This window comes from Hyla sarda, chromosome 8 (assembly GCF_029499605.1).
Source record: "Hyla sarda isolate aHylSar1 chromosome 8, aHylSar1.hap1, whole genome shotgun sequence".
Lineage (NCBI taxonomy): Eukaryota > Metazoa > Chordata > Amphibia > Anura > Hylidae > Hyla > Hyla sarda.
The window spans coordinates 133,161,033-133,180,964 of record NC_079196.1 but is presented as its reverse complement, the minus strand read 5'-3'; the positions used below and the strand labels follow the sequence as shown (position 1 = coordinate 133,180,964).

At 45.8% G+C, this 19,932-nt stretch overlaps 1 protein-coding gene across 3 annotated transcripts in view; it reads right to left on the bottom strand.

Annotated features, from left to right (window-relative positions):
- Nucleotides 1-19,932, bottom strand: part of LOC130284872 (glutaminase kidney isoform, mitochondrial-like) — a 1,293,621-nt gene that overhangs the window by 656,486 nt on the left and 617,203 nt on the right. The gene's annotated exons all lie outside the window — the stretch shown is intronic.

The window sequence follows — 19,932 nt, the reverse complement described above, 5'->3', positions numbered from 1 at the left end:
TGCACATCTTGGCAATACTCTTCCTGACATACTTATTGCAAATATAAGGGGAGTACAATACGCTTCATTTAAAACAGTATTTGTGTAGAACAGCAGCAGGTGTGAACTATTGGCTATCCTTTCACAGTATCTAGGCCCTTGACAGATTAACAAGTACAAAATAGTACACTACTTAGATGTAGGTATGCGGTATGCACTGATTAGGGCAGAAAAATGCACTACAATAGGCATTATAAACTCTGTATTTTTGTAAAACACCAGCCGGTGAGTACTATTGCTTGGACTTTCACAGTATGTAGGCCCTTGACAGATTAACAGGTACAATATGGTACACTACTTAGATGTAGGTATGTGGTATGCACGTATAAGTGCAAAAAGATGCGCTACAGTACACTTGGAAAACATATTTTCGTAAAACACCAGCCGGTGATTACTTTTGTCTGGACTTTCCCAGTATCTAGACTTGTTACAGATTTACAGATACAAAATAGTACACTGCTTTGATGTAGTTATGCACGTATGAGGGTAGAAAAATGCACTACAATCCGCAGAAAAAAAACATATTTTTGCACAGCAGCAAGGCACGACAGTGCAGCACACAAAAAAAATTGCACTCCGTCACAGAGTATTAAGAATGGTGTGAACTGCTGGTTATTATACCGTCTACAGACTAGTAGAAGCAGCAGATGATTTCTTGAGGAAAAATGTACACAGAATTGCACTGAAAAATCATTCCTGCCTCCTGTGATAAGCTTCATGAAGTTAAGGCAGCTTGTTGAAATGTATGAGGCAACAAAAAGCTATCTGCCCCGCTCTGATAAAATGCTGAATAAAGTGACTGGGAGGTTTATGGCTAGTGTAAAAATCCTTTTCAGTGACAACAAGCAAAGCACTGCACGGCTCTCGGTCCACAATGCTGATGTGACTAGCAGTTGGAAGTGGAACGCTGCGGTATAAGCAATTCAGCGTGTCTGTGTAACACGCAGAGACACACAGCCGTCCTCTCTCTCTGCAGTGAATGGCATGAAATGAGCAGCCGCAAAATGGCTGCAGATTATATAGGGCTGTGACATCACAGGGGTCAATGAATGCTGATAGGCTGCATCCTGCATGCAAGTCAGGGTCATCCCGCCTTCCCAGCATCCCCTGCCCATGTACTGACATGTTGATCCGCCATTTTAGGTGTCCTGGAGCCTGGGACACTGTAAAATGGAGTTCAATTAAGCGATTTGCGTGATATTCGCATATGTTGCGAATCGAATAAATCCTGAAATTCCTAACAAATTTGGGTTCGTCTGCTTCGATTTGCTCATCTCTAATACAAACATATATATGAATAACAGGTGTTATTTTTTCTTCTTCTTCATTTTGGGGCAGTATGTGGTCTGTGTCACCAGCGACTGCTGTGTGCCCCCCCCCCCCCTCCAAACAAAAAAAAAATAAAAACTGTAAACCCACCCACCAATACTAAAAAAAAGTGCTGATCAGTAACAGATCAACAATAAGCAATCAGGGCAGTTTGCACGCTGGCACAGCCTGGCCACACAGCGCAGAACAGTCCAAAACGCTGCCGCCCCCCCCCCCCCAACAACAAAAAAATATATATGCAAGAAAGACCCTTGCACCCCAGAAAAAAAAAATTAAAGCTAGGGAAGGGTGGGTCACTGATGGGTCACTCAGAACAGTGGCCTTCAAACTAAGCCCACCAGATGTTGCAAAACTACAACTCTCAGTGGCTGTCTGGGCATGCTTTGAGTTGCAGTTTTGCAACATCTGGAGGGCCACAGTTTGGAGACCACTGACTCAAACCCACAGCAGTACAAGGTGCTGAAGAAAAAAAGAAGGTCACGTAGACCAGTGGTCTGCAAAATGTGGCCCTCCAGATGTTGCAAAACTACATTTCCTAGCAGTTGTCCGGACATACTGGGAGTTGTAGTTTTCCAACAAGTTAAGAGAAAGAAAAAATTGGCCATTTGGGGAATGTCAGGCCTTAAACAGGGTTATAAATGTGTGTGTGTGATAGTTGCAAATGTTGTGTACAAATTACGGACAAAGTAAGAGCATCCCAGGAGGGGAGAAATCTTGTCTGGTAAAAAAAAAAAAAGAAAAAAAAAAACATTTAAACTGTGGTACACGTAAAATTATTTATTAGATATAATCTTGGCTAGTGTAAACCAGGAAATGAGCGGAATCATTAACCTCTCCAGGACGCAGGGGGCGCATGGATACGCCCTGCATTCCGAGTCCTTAAGGTCGCAGGGCGTATCCATACGCCCGTGGGAAATCCGTTCCCCACCGCTAGCCGGTTGGGAACCGGAGCCGGATGCCTGCTGAAATCGTTCAGCAGGCATCTCGGCATATCGCCCAGGGGGGTCATCATGACCCCCCATGTCCACGATCGCAGCACATCGCTCATCAATTCAGACGAGCGATGTGCTGCGATTCCGTTCCCCACCGCTCGCCGGGCGGGGATCGGAGCCGGATGTCTGCTGATTTCATTCAGCAGACATTCCGGCAGTGTGCCGGAGGAGGTCCGGAGGACCTCCTATACCGGCGATCGCTGCAGGAGGTTCCGCGTCATCAGGGTCACGTGTGAAACCGGATATAGATGTGACTGGTGGTGTAATATACACCACCAATCACCATCCGTGCTGTACTGGGGGCTGGAATTGTGGCCACCCCCCTCAGTACAGTTGTGATTGGGTGGCCAAAGTGGGAGGGGATGGTGGGGGCTAGGAGCATGTTGCTCCGTTCTGCCCGCCATTTCACAGAGATCTGGCGAGCAGGACGGAGCCCCGTGCTGCCCACAATCCCCTCACTGTAAAAAAAAAGTGCCCCTTGCCCCCTTTCTGTGGCCCCTTGGCACAGAAATCCCCAGGGATAGCTTTAGATTTAGGTAGGGACAGGTTAGGGTTAAAAAAAAAAAAGTTATTTTTTCTTTTTCCGGTCTGCCGCCAGCCTTTTTTTTTTTTGGTACGCCACCGTTTGTTAAAGCCCACCCGCCGCTGATCAGTCCCGTAGTACTGATCAGCGCTTTTTATTATGGTGCCGGTGCTTTTTTTCACGTTTTCTAGCACTTTTTTGCACCCATAGGCGGTCCGTGCCACCAGTAGCAGGCGTGTACTGTGTGGACGTACCGATTTATCACTTATCAGCGTTTTTTTGGGGGTTCAGGCGGGTGCATTTTTTCGGGGTTAAGCGGCTTTTTATTTTATTTTTCAGGTTTTTTGTGTGGGAGTCTGTGTACAAGCCACCAGCCACTGTTCTGGGCTGAGTGGCCGGACCCCCCACTGACTTCTGCGCCCCCTGCCGCCACAAGCGCTAATCAGTGCGCACACCGTGCTAGAAGTCCCCCTTTTTTTTTTTTTAAAGGCCCCTTTTTAATTTTTTTTCTGTTAGGGCGGGTTAGTTTAGTTAGGTTAGGGAGGGTTAGGGAGGTAGTCTCGCACCACACCATGAACAGCACACACACACCAATAAAGTCCCCCCCCCCCCCCCCCCCCACACACACACACACACATATCCCCATTAGAGTAGGGAAATGGCTCGCAGAGTGTTTTCGGCGGAGGAGGCATATGACATAATTGCCTCCAACACCGAGAGCGGCTCAGAGGAAGATGAAGACCCCACCTTCCTTATTTCATCGTCCTCCTCATCATCTAGTTCTGATGATGAGCCACCGTGCGGTGCCGCAAACCTCCTCTGTCCTTGACCCTGTGCCCCATGCTAGTATGAGTCCCCCTGGCGCTCATACTAGTGAAGCCCCCCTGCCAAGCTCACTGGTACCTCGTACCGGAGAACTTGTCTGGGCTGAGCCAGCGGACCACGAGCCCGTGATTCCTGAGTTTGTTGGCGACTCAGGAATCAAGATTAACATCGCCGGGTTCACTGAAAAGGACTTTTTCGGTCATTTTTTCAGTGACGACTTTGTTAATCTAATGGTTACACAGACGAATCTGTATGCCCAACAGTTCGTCGCCTCTAACCCGGGCTCACTTTTAGCTAGACCTGGCGGTTGGACTCCAGTCCATGCAGCCGAAATGAGGACCTTTTGGGGCCTTGCGCTGCATATGGGTCTAGTTAAAAAACCCAGTGTCAGGCAATATTGGAGTGGGGACATTTTCTACCAGACCCCGCTCTACAATATGGCCATGACACGTCCCCGGTTCGAGGCCATTTGGAGATGTTTGCATTATGCTGATAATGCGGAATGTCCCCCCAGAACTGATCCCGTTTATGACCGCCTGTATAAAATCAGGCCGGTCATCAATCACTTCAGGACCAGATTTTGGGAGGCCTATGTCCCTGGAAGGGAGGTCGCTATTGATGAGTCTCTCATCAGCTTTAAGGGGAGACTCAGCTTCCGGCAATACATCCCTATCAAGCGAGCGTGGTATGGCGTGAAGATGTATAAACTTTACGAGAGTACCTTCGGGTACACTTGCAAGTTTATGGTGTATGAGGAACGAGATTCCCGCATTGAACCCCCAGATTGTTCCCCCACTCTGGGTGTTAGCGGGAAAATCGTTTGGGGCCTTTTGCACCCATTGCTAGATAAAGGTTACCACCTTTACGTGGATAACTTTTATACTAGTATCCCTCTCTTCACATCCCTTGCCGCCAGATCCATGCTCGCTTGTGGGACAGTCTGGAAGAATCAAAGAGGCCTTCCTTCCTATCCCCTGCAGACTCCTATCCCCCGGGGTGAGTCCCGTGCCTTTTCCCATGAGAACCTGTTGTTGGTCCGGTATAAGGACAAGAGGGATGTCCTTATGCTCACCACTATTCATGGGAATGGCAGCACCCCTGTCCCTGTGCGAGGTACCGTGGGACCGGTCCTCAAGCCCGATTGTATTCTGGACTACAATCGGTATATGGGGGGAGTTGATCTTTCTGATCAAGTCCTCAAGCCATATAACGCCTTGCGGAAAACAAAGGTATGGTACAAAAAAGTTGCGGTCTACATGGTACAGGTTGCCATGTACAACACTTTTGTACTGTACAAGTACGCTGGCAACACAGGGACATACCTGCAGTTCCAAGAGGAAGTTCTAAAGGCCCTCATCTATGGTGACCGCCAAAGAGCGGGTCAGATTACCTCTGGAATTGTGGGCACCCGGATCGTCCCTGGCCAACACTTTCCAGGTGTGATCCCCCACACTGGAAAGAAGGGACGATCTCAGAAGAAATGCAGAGTGTGTCGCAAGAGGGGGATTCGGAAGGACACCACCACTCAATGCGACACTTGCCCCGATCATCCGGGCCTCTGCATAGGCTGCTTCAGGGAGTATCGCACTTCCATGGAGTACTAAATTTTCCATCCTTTGCCCTAATTTTCATTCCCCAAAATTCGACTCCACTGTACCAGTCCAGAGTACATTGTCTTCGATATTTTATACCAACCCCCCCCCCCCCCCAAAAAAAAAAAATCATTTTTCCCAATACCCCCAATATCTTTATTATTTCTTCCCCCTAAAAATTGGGTCATGGGACACAGAGTCAACAGTATTGGAGGTTTGCAGTTGCCTCATATGCGCAACACTCTCTCCCCACCTGAGCGGGTTGCGCATTTGAGGTAACAGAATAGGGACGGCCCCACACATCCCCTTCCCAGAATGATGATTCAGAGTATAGGGTTTGGGGGGGCATCATTTTTACTTTTGGCTGTACTCTGGGTCATCATTCTGGGAAAATAATTGGCATATCAGTACTAAAATTGCAATTTTCTTCCCCCCATAGTACACTTAATCCATTCCTGGAAAATAAATGAAGGGAAATCTCCACTTCACCCTATACACCTTCCCTAGGGGGTGTACTGTTTGTAATAATCTCACATGTGGGTGTTCCTTTCTTGTATTTTCCTCTGAATGTATGTAACTGTTATGTCCGCAACAAACATCCGCCTCAAATGCGAAGAGTTCTCGCTGAGCTCTGTCATATTTCCAGGCGACAATTTGGAGTCACATGTTAGTTGTTCCCAGAAAAATGAAGCAGAGCATAGGTTGAAAATTGCAATTTTCAAAAATTACCCTTCATCCATTCCTGGAAAATAAATTTAGGAAACACCTGTGCGTTAAAAATGTCCTCTTTACCCCTATACCCATTCCTCAGGGTGGGTACTTTCTGTAATGGTGTCACATGTGGGTGTTTCATTTTTGTATTTTCCTCGGAATGTATGTAACCGTCAGCTACTGATATGCCATAGGCCACAAATACAAAGTGACCTCTATGACTTCTGAGCCTTGTTGTGCGCCCGCCCAGCATGTTACCCCATATGTGGATGTATTTTTATAGTCAGGGGGAAAAGCCCTCCAAAATTTGTAACCCAATTCCTCATATTACCCCTTGTGAAAATGTAAAAAATCGGGTAACCCCACCATTTTACTGTAAAAAAAATCAAATTTTTCAATTTATGGCCCACTTTTCAAAAACCTTGAGGTGTTATTTCCCACTGTACCCCTTGTTACGTTCATTGAGGGGTGTAGTTTCTAAAATGGTGTCACATGTGTTTTTTTTTTTTTGCTGTTGGGGGCTTTATAAATGCACATGACCCCCGACTTCAATTTCAACCAAATTTTCACTCCTATTCTGAGCAGTGTAGTGCGTCCACAGAGCAATTTACATCCACACTATGGGTATTTTTTTTCTCAGACAAAATTGTTCTACAAATTTTGGGGGCCTTTTGCCCTATTACCCAATGTGAAAATGAAACATTTGGGGTAACACTATCAATCTAGTGCAAAAAAATAAAATGTTTCACTTTTATGGCCCACTGTTCAAAAAAGCTGTGAGGTGTAAGTACTCACTGTAACACTGTTATGTTCCCCAAGGGGTCTAGTTTCCAAAATGGTATGCCATGTGGTTTTTTTTTTTTCCTGTCCTGGCACCATAGGGGCTCCTAAATGCGGCATGCCCCCAGAGCAAAATTTGCTTCCAAAAAGCCAAATGTGACTCCTTCTCTTCTGAGACCTGTAGTGCACCAGCAGAGCACTTTTCACCCCCATATGGGGTGTTTTCTGAATCGGGAGAAATTGGGCTTCAAATTTTGGGGGGTATTTTCTGCTTTAACCCTTTGCAAAAATGTAAAATTTTTGAGAAACCAAGAATTTTAGGTAAAAAAAATATATATGTTTTTTTTACATATGCAAAAGTCGTGAAACCCCTGTGGGGTATTAAGGTTCACTTTACCCCTTGTTACATTCCCCAAGGGGTCTAGTTTCCAAAATGGTATGCCATGTGTTTTTTTTTTCCTGTCCTGGCACCATAGGGGCTTCTAAATGGGGCATGCCCCCAGAGCAAAATTTGCTTCCAAAAGCCAAATGTGACTACTCCTCTTCTGAGACCTGTAGTGCGCCAGCAGAGCACTTTTCACCCCCATATGGGGTGTTTTCTGAATTGAGAGAAATTGGGCTTCAAATTTTGGGGGTATTTTCTGCTATTACCCTTTTTAAAAATGTTAAATTTTTAGGAAGACAAGCATTTTAGGTAAAGAAAAAAAAATGACTGGATAAGTTCAAGCACTGCCCGCCAATAAACATCTGAAAGGGGGCAATCCCACATCATATGTACCAAATGTGCCTCCAACCTACCACACCGGGGACAAGCAAAATCAGACCTGACCCCAATCCTGTGTAAGAACAGTGGCGTTTTCTACACCCTATGCAGGAGAAACAGCTGGGATAGCCTCTTGTATTCTGACAAAAAAAAATAAGGGGTGAGCGCTAGCACAATAGATCATTCCTCCTCAGTGATAGGACCAAGATCTCTCTCTCACTTACAGCAGACAGTCAAGGGGAATTTTTTATGGTGGAAGCTCTATAATGCTCCATATAGCCACGATATAATCCCAGCTGATTCCTTTTTCGTGACCACCGAGTACAATATTTTGTTAGAGTGAATAACCAAGGAAAGGGATCTATACTGCATCTCATAGACATGACAGAGCTGCAAATACCTATAAAAAGAAGAGTGTGGCAAGTCAAACTCCTCCTGTAAGTCCTTAAAGAACTGGACCACACCCTGAACAACAAGTTACTCCAAACTACACAATCCCTTCCTCTCCCAAAAAAACAGCCTCCATGAATGAGTAAAAAGCAGGCAAGCCAGGGTTACACCATAGTGGGGTAAATTTAGTGCATCCAGTGAGTCCCAATAGTTTACACGTGTGACCCCAAAGCTTACAGAGAAGATGGGTAGTGGGAGAGGAGTCAGGAGGCCTAGTAAGGGCACCAATCTCCAGTATGTAGCGGGACCCGACCTCCATGTCGTGCCATAAACAAGCATCCTGTAGGACCTAGCGTACTAGCATGCACCCAACCCCGTATTTGGTGCAATTGAGAGGCCAAAAAAATTATACCAGGCGTTTGGAAGGGCTAAGCCCCTTGAAGACTTCCACCTCTGAAGAGTTTCCAATCTAATTCTAGCAGAGCCCCCCCCCCCCCAAAACTAGTTGTCTACAAAGACGCTGAATGCGCTGAAAGTGGCCCATCACAATCCATACCGGGGAGTTTTGTAAAACATACAAAAGTTGCGGCATCAATACCATGTTAGCCAAGTTAGTCCGCCAACCACCGAGATCGGAAGTTTGCACCATACTGCCACATTCTGGGAACTCCTATCCAGAAGAGGGGTCAGGTTACGAGAGATAAAGTCATGCAGAGAGGGAGTAATAATAAGGGCCAAATACTTAAAACTAGAGACCATTTAAAGCTGGGAGGCAGTAATCTGAGGAATCAAGAAACTATAGGCCTGTAAGTCTGACATCAATAGTGGGGAAATTAATGGAAACCCTACTAAAAGATAGGATTGTGGAACATCTAAAATCCCATGGATTGCAAGATGAAAAACAACATGGGTTTACTTCAGGGAGATCATGTCAAACAAATCTTATTGATTTTTTTTGACTGGGTGACTAAAATAATAGATGGCTGAGGGGCAGTAGACATTGCATATCTAGATTTTAGTAAGGCTTTGACACTGTCCAACATAGAAGACTTATCAATAAACTGCAGTCATTGAGCTTGGACTCCCATATTGTTGAGTGAATTAGGTAGTGGCTGAGTGACAGACAACAGAGGGTTTTAGTCATTGGAGTATATTCAGAGCAAGGTCTTGTTACCAGTGGGGACCTCAGGGATCTGTACTGGGAGCAATTTTGTTTAATATCTTCATTAGTGATATCGCAAAAGGTCTCGATGGTAAGTTATGTCTTTTTGCTGATGCCACAAAGATATGTAACAGGGTTGATGTCAGAACTCTGGCAACTGAAATTTAACGTGGAGAAGTGCAAGATAATGCACCTTGGGTGTAAAAACCAGAATATAGGGCAGAATATAGAATATTTGACACAGTCATGACTTCAGTATCTGAGGAAAGGGATTTAGGAGTAAATATTTCAGAAGACTTAAAGGTAGGAAGACAATGTAATAGAGCAGCAGGAAACGCTAGCAGAATGCTTAGATGTATAGGGAGAGGTATAAGCAGTAGTAAGAGAGAAGTGCTCATGCCGCTGTACAGAACACTGGTGAGGCCTCACTTGGAGTATTGTGCGCAGTACTGGAGACTATCTCCAGAAGGATACATATACTTGAGAGAGAGTTCAGAGAAGAGCTAAACTAATACATGGATTGCAGGATAAAATTTACCAGGAAAGGTTAAAGGACCTTAACATGTATAGCTTGGAAGAAAGAAGAGACAGAGGGGATATGAGAGACTTTTAACCCCTTGGGGAAGGAGCCCATTATAACCCTAAGGATGGGAGAATTTTTTGCAAATCTGACCTCTATCACTTTAAGCATTAAAGGGGTATTCCTGTGCTCAGACATCTTATCCCCTATCCAAAGGATAGGGGATAAGATGCCTGATCGCTGGAGTCCCGCCTCTGGGTACCCCCGTGATCTTGCACGCTGCACCCTTTTTATAATCAGTCCCCAGAGCGTGTTCGCTCTGGGTCCGAATAACCGGCAACCGCAGGGTCGAAGGCGTGTGACGTCACGCCTCCGCCCCCGTGTGACATCACGCTCCACCCCTCAATGCAAGCCTATGGGAGGGGGCATTTGCATTGAGGGGCGGAGGCGTGACGCCACACGCCGTCGGCCCTGTGGTCGCCGGGGACTGATTATAAATGGGGTGCTGCGTGCAAGATCACGGGGGTCCCCAGCGGCGGGACTCCCGCGATCAGGCATCTTATCCCCTATGCTTTGGATAGGGGATAAGAGGTCTAAGCACCGGAGAACCCATTTAATAACTCTGGGATGCTTTCACTTATAAATTTGATTTCGAGATAGTTTTTTCGTGACATATTCTACTTTATTTTAGTGGTAAATTTAGGTCGATACTTGCATCATTTCTTGGTGAAAAATTCAAAAATTTCAGGAAAAATTTGAACATTTAGCATTTTTCTAACTTTGAAGCTCTCTGCTTGTAAGGAAAAGGGACCTGTCAAATAAATTACATATTGATTCACATATACACTATGTCTACTTTATGTTTCCATCATAAAGTTGATATGTTTGTACTTTTTGAAGACATCAGAGGGCTTCAAAGTATAACAGCAATTTTCATATTTTTCCTGAAAATTTCAATATCAGAATTTTTCAGGGACCAGTTACGTTTAGAAGTGAATTTGAGGGTCTTTATGTTGGAAATCCCCTATAATGGACCCATTATGAAAACTGCAACCCTTAAAGAATTCAAAATGACATTCAAAAAGTTTGTTCACCCTTTAGGTGTTTCAGAGGAATAGCAGCAAAATGGAGGAGAAAAATCTAAATCTAAATTTTTTACACTAAAATTTTATTATAGCCCCATTTATTTCCTTTTTATAAGGGGTAAAAGGCCCCCAAAAACATGTAATGCATTTTCTCTCGAGTAAGAAAATACCTCATATGTGTATGTAAAGTGCTCTGTGGGTGCACTAGAGGGCTCAGAAGGGAAGGCGCTACAAGGGCATTTTTAAGAGGGAATTTTGCTGAAATGGTTTGTGGGGGGCATATCCCATTAAGGAAGTCCCCATGATACCAGAACTTTGACGAAGTTTCGTTAAAGTGGGACGTGAAAATGAAAAATGTAATTTTTAACACTAAAATGCTGGTGTTACCCGAAACTTTTCATTTTCACAAGGAGTAATAGGAGAAAAGGAAATACCTCATATGTGGATGTAAAGTGCTCTGTGGGTGCACTAGAGGGCTCAGAAGGGAAGGAACGACATTGGGCTTTTGGAGAGCGAATTTTGCTGAAATGGTTTTTGGGGGGCATGTCACATTTAGGTAGCCCCCGTGATGCCAGAACAGTAAAAGAAAAACACATGGCATACTATTTTGGAAACTACACCCCTCAAGGAACGTAACAAGGGGTACAGTGAGCCTTAACACCCAACAGATGAACTTTCGTTAAATTGGGACATAAAAATAAATTATAATTATATTATAATTATTTTCAATAATATGCTGGTGTTACCCCAAATTTTTCATTTTCACAAGGGGTAATAAGAGAAAAAGCCACCAAAAATTTGTAACCCCATTTCTTCTGAGTATGAAAATACCCCATATGTGGATGTAAAGTGCTCTGCGGGTGAACTAAAATGCTCCATTGGGCTTTTGGAGAGAAAATTTGGTTGGAATGGAAGTTGGGGGCCATGTGCATTTACAAAGCCTCCATGGTGCCAGAATAGTGGACCCCCATCTCACATGTGACCTCATTTTGGAAACTACACCCCTCACAGAATTTAACCCCTTATGAACTCAGGGCGTACCTGTACGTCCTGAGTCCACTCCCGTTCTATGACGCGGGGCCACAGCTCGCAGTGCCATGCGCTTTTAACCCTTTAGACGAGGCATTCAAAGTTGAACGCTGCATCTAAAGTGAAAGTAAAATGTTGGCGGTTAGCTCAGGGGGCTGTTCGGGATCGCTGCGGCGAAATCGCGGCATCCCGAACAGCTGTAAGCCTCCTGGTGTCTAATCGCCGAATGACTGCTCAGTGCCTGAGATCAAGGCATGAGCAGTCAAGCGGCAGAATTATAGATCAATGGTTTCCTATGAGAAACCATTGAACAATGTAAGAGATCAGGGCATGCAGTTTTATAGCCACTAAAGGGGGCTATAACACTGCAAAAAAAAAAAAAAAAGTGAGAAAAAGTGAATAAAGATATAAAGATCATTTAACCCCTTCCCTAATAATAGTTAGAACCACCCCACTTTTCCCATTTAAAAAAAAAAAAAAAAAAAACTGTGTAAATAAAAATAAACATATGTGGTATGGCCGTGTGCGGAAATGTCTGAATTATAAAAATATATCGTTAATTAAACCACATGGTCAATGGCGTGCGCGCAAAAAAATTCCAAAGTTCAAAATAGCGTATTTTTGGTAACTTTTTATATCATGAAAATTTGTTTAAAAAGCGATCAAAAAGTACAAAAATGGTACTGCTAAAAACTTGAGATCACGGTGCAAAAAATGAGCCCTCATATCGCCCCATATGCGGTAAAATGAAAAAGTTATAGGGGTCAGAAGATGACAATTTAAAAAATTCTCCTGCATGTAGTTGGAATTTTTTCCAGAAGTTCGACAAAATCAAACCTATATAAGTAGGGTATTATTTTAATCGTATGGACCTACAGAATAAAGACGAGGTGTTATTTTTGCTGAAAAATGTACTGCATAGAAACGGAAGCCCCCAAAAGTTTGTGTTTTTCTTCAATTTTGTCGCACAATGATAATTTTTTTCCGTTTTGCCGTAGCTTTTTGGGTAAAATGACTGATGTCATTACAAGGTTGAATTGGTGGCACAAAAAATAAGCCATCATATGGATTTTTAGGTGCAAAATTTTTTAAAGGTAAGGAGGAAAAAACGAAAGTGCAAAAATGGAAAAACGCCTTAAGGGGTTAATAAGGGGTGCAGTGAGCATTTACACCCCACTGGCGTTTGACAGATCTTTGGAACAGTAGGCTGTGCAAATGAAAAATAACATTTTTCATTTTTACGGACGACTGTTCAAAAAAATCTGTCAGACACCTGTGGGGCGTAAATGCTCACTGTACCCCTTATTACATTCCGTGAGGGGTGTAGTTTCCAAAATGGGGTCACATGTGGGGGATCCACTGTTCTGGCACCATGGGGGCTTTGTAAACACACATAGCCTTCAATTCCAGCCTAATTCTCTCTTCAAAATCCCAATGCCACTCCCTCTCTTCTGAGCATTGTAGTGCACCAGCAGAGCACTTTACATCCACATATGGGTATTTCCATAATCAGAAAAGATGGTGTTACAAATTTTGGGAGGCTTTTTTCCTATTACCCCTTATGAAAATGAAAAATTTGGGGTAACACCAGCATTTCAGGAAAAAAAAAAACATTTTTAATTTTCATGTCCAACTTTAACGAAAATGTATCAAAGACCTGTGGGGTGTTAAGGCTCACTGTACCCCTTGTTACATTCAGTGAGGGGTGTAGTTTCCAAAATGGGATCACATCTGGGTGGGGTTTTTTTTGCGTTTATGTCAGAACCGCTGTAACGATCAGCCACCTCTGTGCAAATCACCAATTTAGGCCTCAAATGTACATGGCGCTCTCTCACTTCATAGCCACATATTTCACCCGCAGAGCATTTTATGTCCACATATGGGGTATTTCCGTACATGCTGGGAGTTGTCATTTTGGAACAGCTGTAGGCACACTGGCGGGGAACCACTGAGTTAGGAAAAAGTTCATTAGGAACTGAGTTAGGAACAGCTGTTGCAAAACTACAATTCCTAGCATGCCCAGACAGTCAGGGATGTTGGGCGGTGTAGTTCTGCAATATCTGGCCCTTCAGATATTGCATAACTACAACTCCCAGCATGCCTGGACAGTCTGGGCATGCTAGGAGTTGTAGTTATGCAACAACTGAGTAAGAACCGCTAAGTAGTGGTCTCCAAACTGTAGCCCTCCAGATGTTGTAAAACTACAACTCCTAGCATGCCCAAACTGTCCAGGTATACTGGGAGTTGTAGTTCTGCAACATATGAAGGGCCAAATATTGCAGAACTACACGCCCAACATCCCTGATTGTCTGGGGGAGGGGCAGAGTGGAGCACAGTTTAGGTTTCGCAAAATGTTTTTTTTTTCCTAGTTATCTGACAGGAGAGGAGGAGCAGGAGCAGCCAGAGGTGCTAGAGGGTTATGAGAAAGGCAAGACAGAGGACCCAGACACAACGTGGCAGTATGCAGTGGAGATGGATGCAGGGAGTCCCTCCGAGACACTTGCACAAACGGCACGATGCATGCTCACTTGCTTGCGTAGTGACAGCCAAATTAACACCATTCGGCAGAGGGATGACTTCTGGCTCTCCACCTTATTGGACCCTCCCAACCGGCACAAAATGAGGGGGCCTTTTTTACACCCACTGTTACACTCTGCGCTCCGGCCGCAAGCACAGAGTCCCTGTGTCCCCATCTGCCGGCGGGGCTGGGATTCGCATTGCGGGACATGCCCGCATGTGAATCCCAGCCCGTCACTCACCATGCTCCGCTGCCGTCTCCTCTCTCTGTGTCTCAGCTCTGGTGTGCGCGTCCCCGTCTCCTAGGTCGCACGTGCGCCAGAGCTCTGAAATTTAAAGGGCTAGTAAGCCCATAATTAATGTTTGCACGTGACACTACCTTATAAAGTCCCTGCACCTCCCACAGTGCCCTGCTGGATCTTCAGTGCCCCTGGCCAGAGATTAAGCAACCCTTTAGCCTGTTAGTCTTTCCCGTGTATCTAGACCTTCCGATACGTTATTAGACTCTACACCTTTGCCGCCTGCTGTGACCTTCTGCTACGTTTGACTATGCTACTGCCTTATCCTTTGGTACCTCGCCTTGCCCAGCTACCTGTGTGGTCAAGCCGTGTCGGGGGTAGCGACCTGGGTGTCACCTGCTGCAGCAAGCCCATCCTGCCTTGTGGCGGGCTCTGGTGAAGACCAGCGGCACCTTAGACTCTGCTCCCCGATACGGTCCGAGTCATCAGCCACACAGGTTAGAGGATTCACATCCAGCTCCGTTACAGCAAGATCCGTCCATGGATCCCGCTGGGGTTCATCTGCCTGATAATCCGGATCTTGCTTCCATCGTGGCGCTCCAGTCACAGCAGTTGGCCCAGCAGGCACAGCAGTTGAGCCAGTTATCTGCCATGATGCAGTTGCTAACTGCTCAGCAGCAACCGTCACCACCACAGCCTCCTCCTGCTCCGGCACCACCTCCTCCTGCAATTGTCTCCGGATCAAGTTGTCTCTTCCCAAGAAATATGAGGGGGATCCCAAGTCCTGTTGTGGTTTCGTCACTCAGTGCTCTATGCACATTGAGCTCATGGCTGATCAGTTTCCTACGTAACGAGCAAAGGTGGCATTCATCCTCAGTCTTTTAACTGAAGGGCTTTGGCCTGGGCAACTCTGCTTTGGGATTGCAGTAATGCCCTCACAACCAATCTCCAGGCGTTCCTGACAGAATTTCGGGGTGTCTTCGAAGAACCTGCTCAAGCTTCCTCCACTGAGACGGCATTGCTGAGTCTTACTCAGGGCAACTCCTCTGTGGGCGAGTATGCCATTCGGTTTCGTCCGTACCCTGGCATCGGAGTTAGGATGGAATGATGAAGCTCTTTGCGCCACCTTCAGGAGAGGATTATCAAGTCAAATCAAGGATGTCCTCGCAGCCCGGGAATTGCCATCAAATCTGAATGAGCATCCTGGATTGATATCCATTTCCCTGAGCGACGTGAGGAACTACGCCAAGAAAGTGAGTCTGCATGACCTCGGCACTTTCCTCGTCTGGCACCTGTCTTCCAGCAGCCACCGCAACCTTCTACGTTGCCTCCCGCAGTGAAGGCTATGCAGGTGTATCGGTCTGACGTGACCTCGCAGAAAGAACTCGTCAACAAACTGAAAATCTATGTCTATACTGCGACAGGGCGGATCACTTCCTAAAAGATTGTCCTCTGCATCCTCAGTCACAGGGAAACGCTTGCACCTAGCGTTGTGAATATCACCTCTCCACGCTTAAATATGAAGGTCCAGGTTTTTCTACCCTCCAAAGAGATCATCTCCGTTCTTGCCTTTTTGGACTCTGGATCCGCGGGAAATTTTATTGATGCTTCGCTAGTACATAGGCATCATCTGCCGGTGTCCAGCCTGTTAAAGCCTCTGTAATTCTCTACGGTCAATGGTGAAAGTCTGGATTGCACTGTGCCATATCACAGAGAACCATTGTCTATGCAGGTCGGAGTCTCGCATAGGGAGAACTTGTCCTTCTATGTTCTCCCACATTGTACTTCTCTTCTCTTGCTTGGCCTACCGTGGTTGCCACTCCATGCCCGCAGCTGGATTGGAAAACTGGAGAAGTTCTTCGCCTGGGCCCGCATTGCAACAACAACTGTATCCACATAAGTATCTCAAAATTGGAACCATCATCTCGCCCTATGTCCAGTTTGCCTTCCTTTCTTCAGGACTATGCTGATGTCTTCAGTGAAAAGCAGGCCAAAGTGTTACCACCATATTGTCCCTACAATTGTCCTATTGACTTACTGCCTGGCACCACTCCTCCCAGGGGCAGAATTTACCCTTTGTCAGTCCTTGAAACTCTGGCCCTGTCTAATTATGTCCAGGAGAGCCTTTAGAAGGGGTTAATCAGGAAGTCCTCTTTACCTGCCGGAGCCGGGTTCTTCTTCGTGGAAAGAAAAAGACGGCTCCTTGCGACCTTGCATGGACTACCGAGGCTTGAATAAAATTACAGTAAAGAACCGCTACCCACTTCCTTTAATCTCAGAGTTATTTGATCGTCTGCGAGGTGCCAGGATTTTCTCCAAACTAGACTTTCGTGGAGCCTATAATTTGATATGTATATGTGAAGGGGACAAATGGAAGAGTGCATTTAATACTCGTGACGGACTTTTCGAATATCTTGTGATGCCATTCGGACTCTGTAATGCTCCAGTAGTTTTCCAGGAGTTCGTCAATGATATTTTCTGTGACCTCCTGTACTCCTGTGTTGTTGTATATTTGGATGACATACTCATCTACTCTCCCAATGTCCAGTCTCATCACTCTCACCTCCGCCAAGTGTTACAACGTCTTCTTGAAAATCATCTCTATGCTAATCTGGAGAAATGTACTTTTGAAAAGACTAGCCTTCCTTTTCTGGGCTACATTGTTACCAGTCAAGGTCTACAAATGTATCCCAACAAGTTATCCGCAGTACTGGACTGGCCACAACCTACTGGTCTGAAAGCGATTCAGCGCTTCCTCAGCTTTGCCAATTATTATCATCAATTCATTCCTCACTACTCCACTCTGGTAGCTTCCATTGTTTTGCTTACCAAGAAGACTGCTAATCCAAAAATCTGGACTCCTGAGGCTGAAGAGGCTTTCAAGCAATTGAAGTCCGCCTTTGCTTCTGCTCCTGTGTTATCAAGACCCGATACAGGCAAGCCATTTTTTCTGGAAGTGGTTGCATCTTCAGTAGGTGGAGGTGCAGTTTTAACACAAAAATCCTCCAAAGATAGAACTGTAACCTGTGTTTTTTTTCTCTAAGACCTTCGCCTCTGCGTAGAGAAATTATACCATAGGAGATCGTGAGCTATTGGCTATAAAGTTGGCCTTGGAAGAATGGCGTCATCTCTTGGAGGGCTCTGTACACCCAATAACTATTTATACAGATCACAAGAACTTGCTCTACAGACCGCTCATCGTCTCAACCCTCATCAAGCTCACTGGTCTCTGTTCTTCTCCAGATTTGACGTTCCTTCTCGGTCCGTGCCAGGGACAAGACCCCTCACTCCAAATTTGCAGGACTTCTACAACCTTTGCCAGTTCCTGAGCAACCTTGGACCGATATTGCCATTGACTTTATGACCGACCTTCCTTCCTCTGGTGGCAATACAGTCATTTGGGTTGTAGTAGACAGATTCTCTAAAATGGCTCATTACCATCGGCACCGCAGCTTGCTAAACTTTTTCTCCACCACATGTTCCGCTTATATGAACTGCCTACCCATATTGTATCCGACCGGGGAGTTCAATTTGTCTCAAAATTCTGGAGGGCCCTCTGCTCACGTCTCCAAGTAAAATTAAATTTTTCTTCGGCTTATCAACCTCAATCTAATGGACAAGTCGAAAGGGTGAACCAAGTCTTGGGAGACTACCTTTGCCATTTTGTTTCGGCTCGTCAGGACGAGTAGACCGATTTACTCCCCTGGGCCGAGTTTTCCTACAACCATAGGGATTCTGAATCCACTTCGCCTTTTCATGTAGTCTATGGACTTCATCCATGTCCACCTTTTCCCTTGTCTCCTCCCTTCGGTGTCACTATGGCAGATGAACTTGTACAGAATTTCACCTCCAACAGGAAGACTCGGCTCTCCCTCTTATATGCCACGACCCGTATAAAATTTCAAGCTGACAAGAAAAGGCTTTCTCCTCCCGAATTCTCTCCTGGAGACTGGAGACCTGGAGAGTGTGGTTGTCATCTAAATATATTAGCTTCAAAGTACCTTACTATAAACTGGGCCCTCGCTATTTGGGTCCTTACAAGGTCAAGAAACATCTAAATCCAGTGGCTTATTCTCTTCATCTACCTTCCTCTTTCCGGATCCCAAATTCTTTTAACGTCTCCCTCTTGAAACCTGTCATCCATAATAGTTTCTCTAAAAAGAAAATTTCTCCTATTCCCATCTCAGGTACCCCGGATGTTTTTACTGTCAAGGAAATTCTGGACTCCAAATTTATCAGAGGAAAATGCTTCTTCCTTGTAGATTGTGAAGGATTCGGACCGGAGGAAAGGTCTTGTGAGCCACAAGATAATATTCTAGATTGAGACCTTATCCAGAAGTTCTTGTCCTCCAAAAAGAGGGGGGAGACCAGGGGGGGGGGTACTGTTACACTCTGCGCTTCCGTCCGCAAGAACCGGCCGTGAGCGCAGAGTGCCTGTGTCCCGTCTGCCGATGGGGCTGGGATTCGCATTGTGAATCCCGGCCCGTCACTCACCATGATTCGCTGCCGTCTCCTCTCTCTGTGTCTTAGCTCCGGCGCGTGTGTCCCCGTCTCCTAGGGCACGCACTGCACAGGAGCGTTGAAATTTAAACGGCCAGTATGCTCATAATTACTGTTTGCACCTGACACTACCTTATAAAGTCCCTGCACCTCCCACACTTCCCTTCCGGATATTCAGTGCCCCTAGCCTGAGATTAAGCAACTCTTTAGCCTGATAGGCTTTCCCGTGTATCCAGACCTTCCGCTACATTATTAGACTCCGCACCTTTGCTGCCTGCCTTGACTTTCTGTTATGTTTGACTACTGCCTTATCATTCGGTACCTCGCCTTGCATGTGTGGTTGAGCCGTGTCAGGGGTAGCGACATGGGTGTCGCCTGCCACAGCAAGCCCATCCTGCCTTGCGGCTTGCTGTGCTGTTGCTGTGACTCCGCTCCCCGATACGGTCCGAGTCATCAGCCACACAAGTTAGAGGATCCACATCCAGCTCCGTTACACCCACTGAGAGGGAGGACAAACTGACCTACTAAAGAGACATCCTACTTAGTCAGTTGGCCGATGCTTATCAGCGCCATAGTCCATCCTCTCGCAGGTCTGACCCGGGGGGCCCTCTGTATTTACCTTCCACTGCCATGGCTGCTGGGGAGGGATGGGGTGGCAGGAGCAGTACCAGCTCCATCAGCAGCAGCCTGAGTCTACAGTCGCTGATGAGTACCTTTCTTCACCCGCATAGTGAAGCAACTCATCAGCAGCAGGTAGACCTGGAGAAGGAACTGAACCAACAGGGTGGTGGCATACCTTGACATGACCATGCCAACACACCTTGAAGATCCGCTGGACTTCTGGGCAGCCAAACTTGATTTGTGGCCGCAACTAGCAGAGTTTGCCTTGGAAAAGCTGTCCTGCCCGGCCAGTAGTGTGCCATCAGAGCAGGTGTT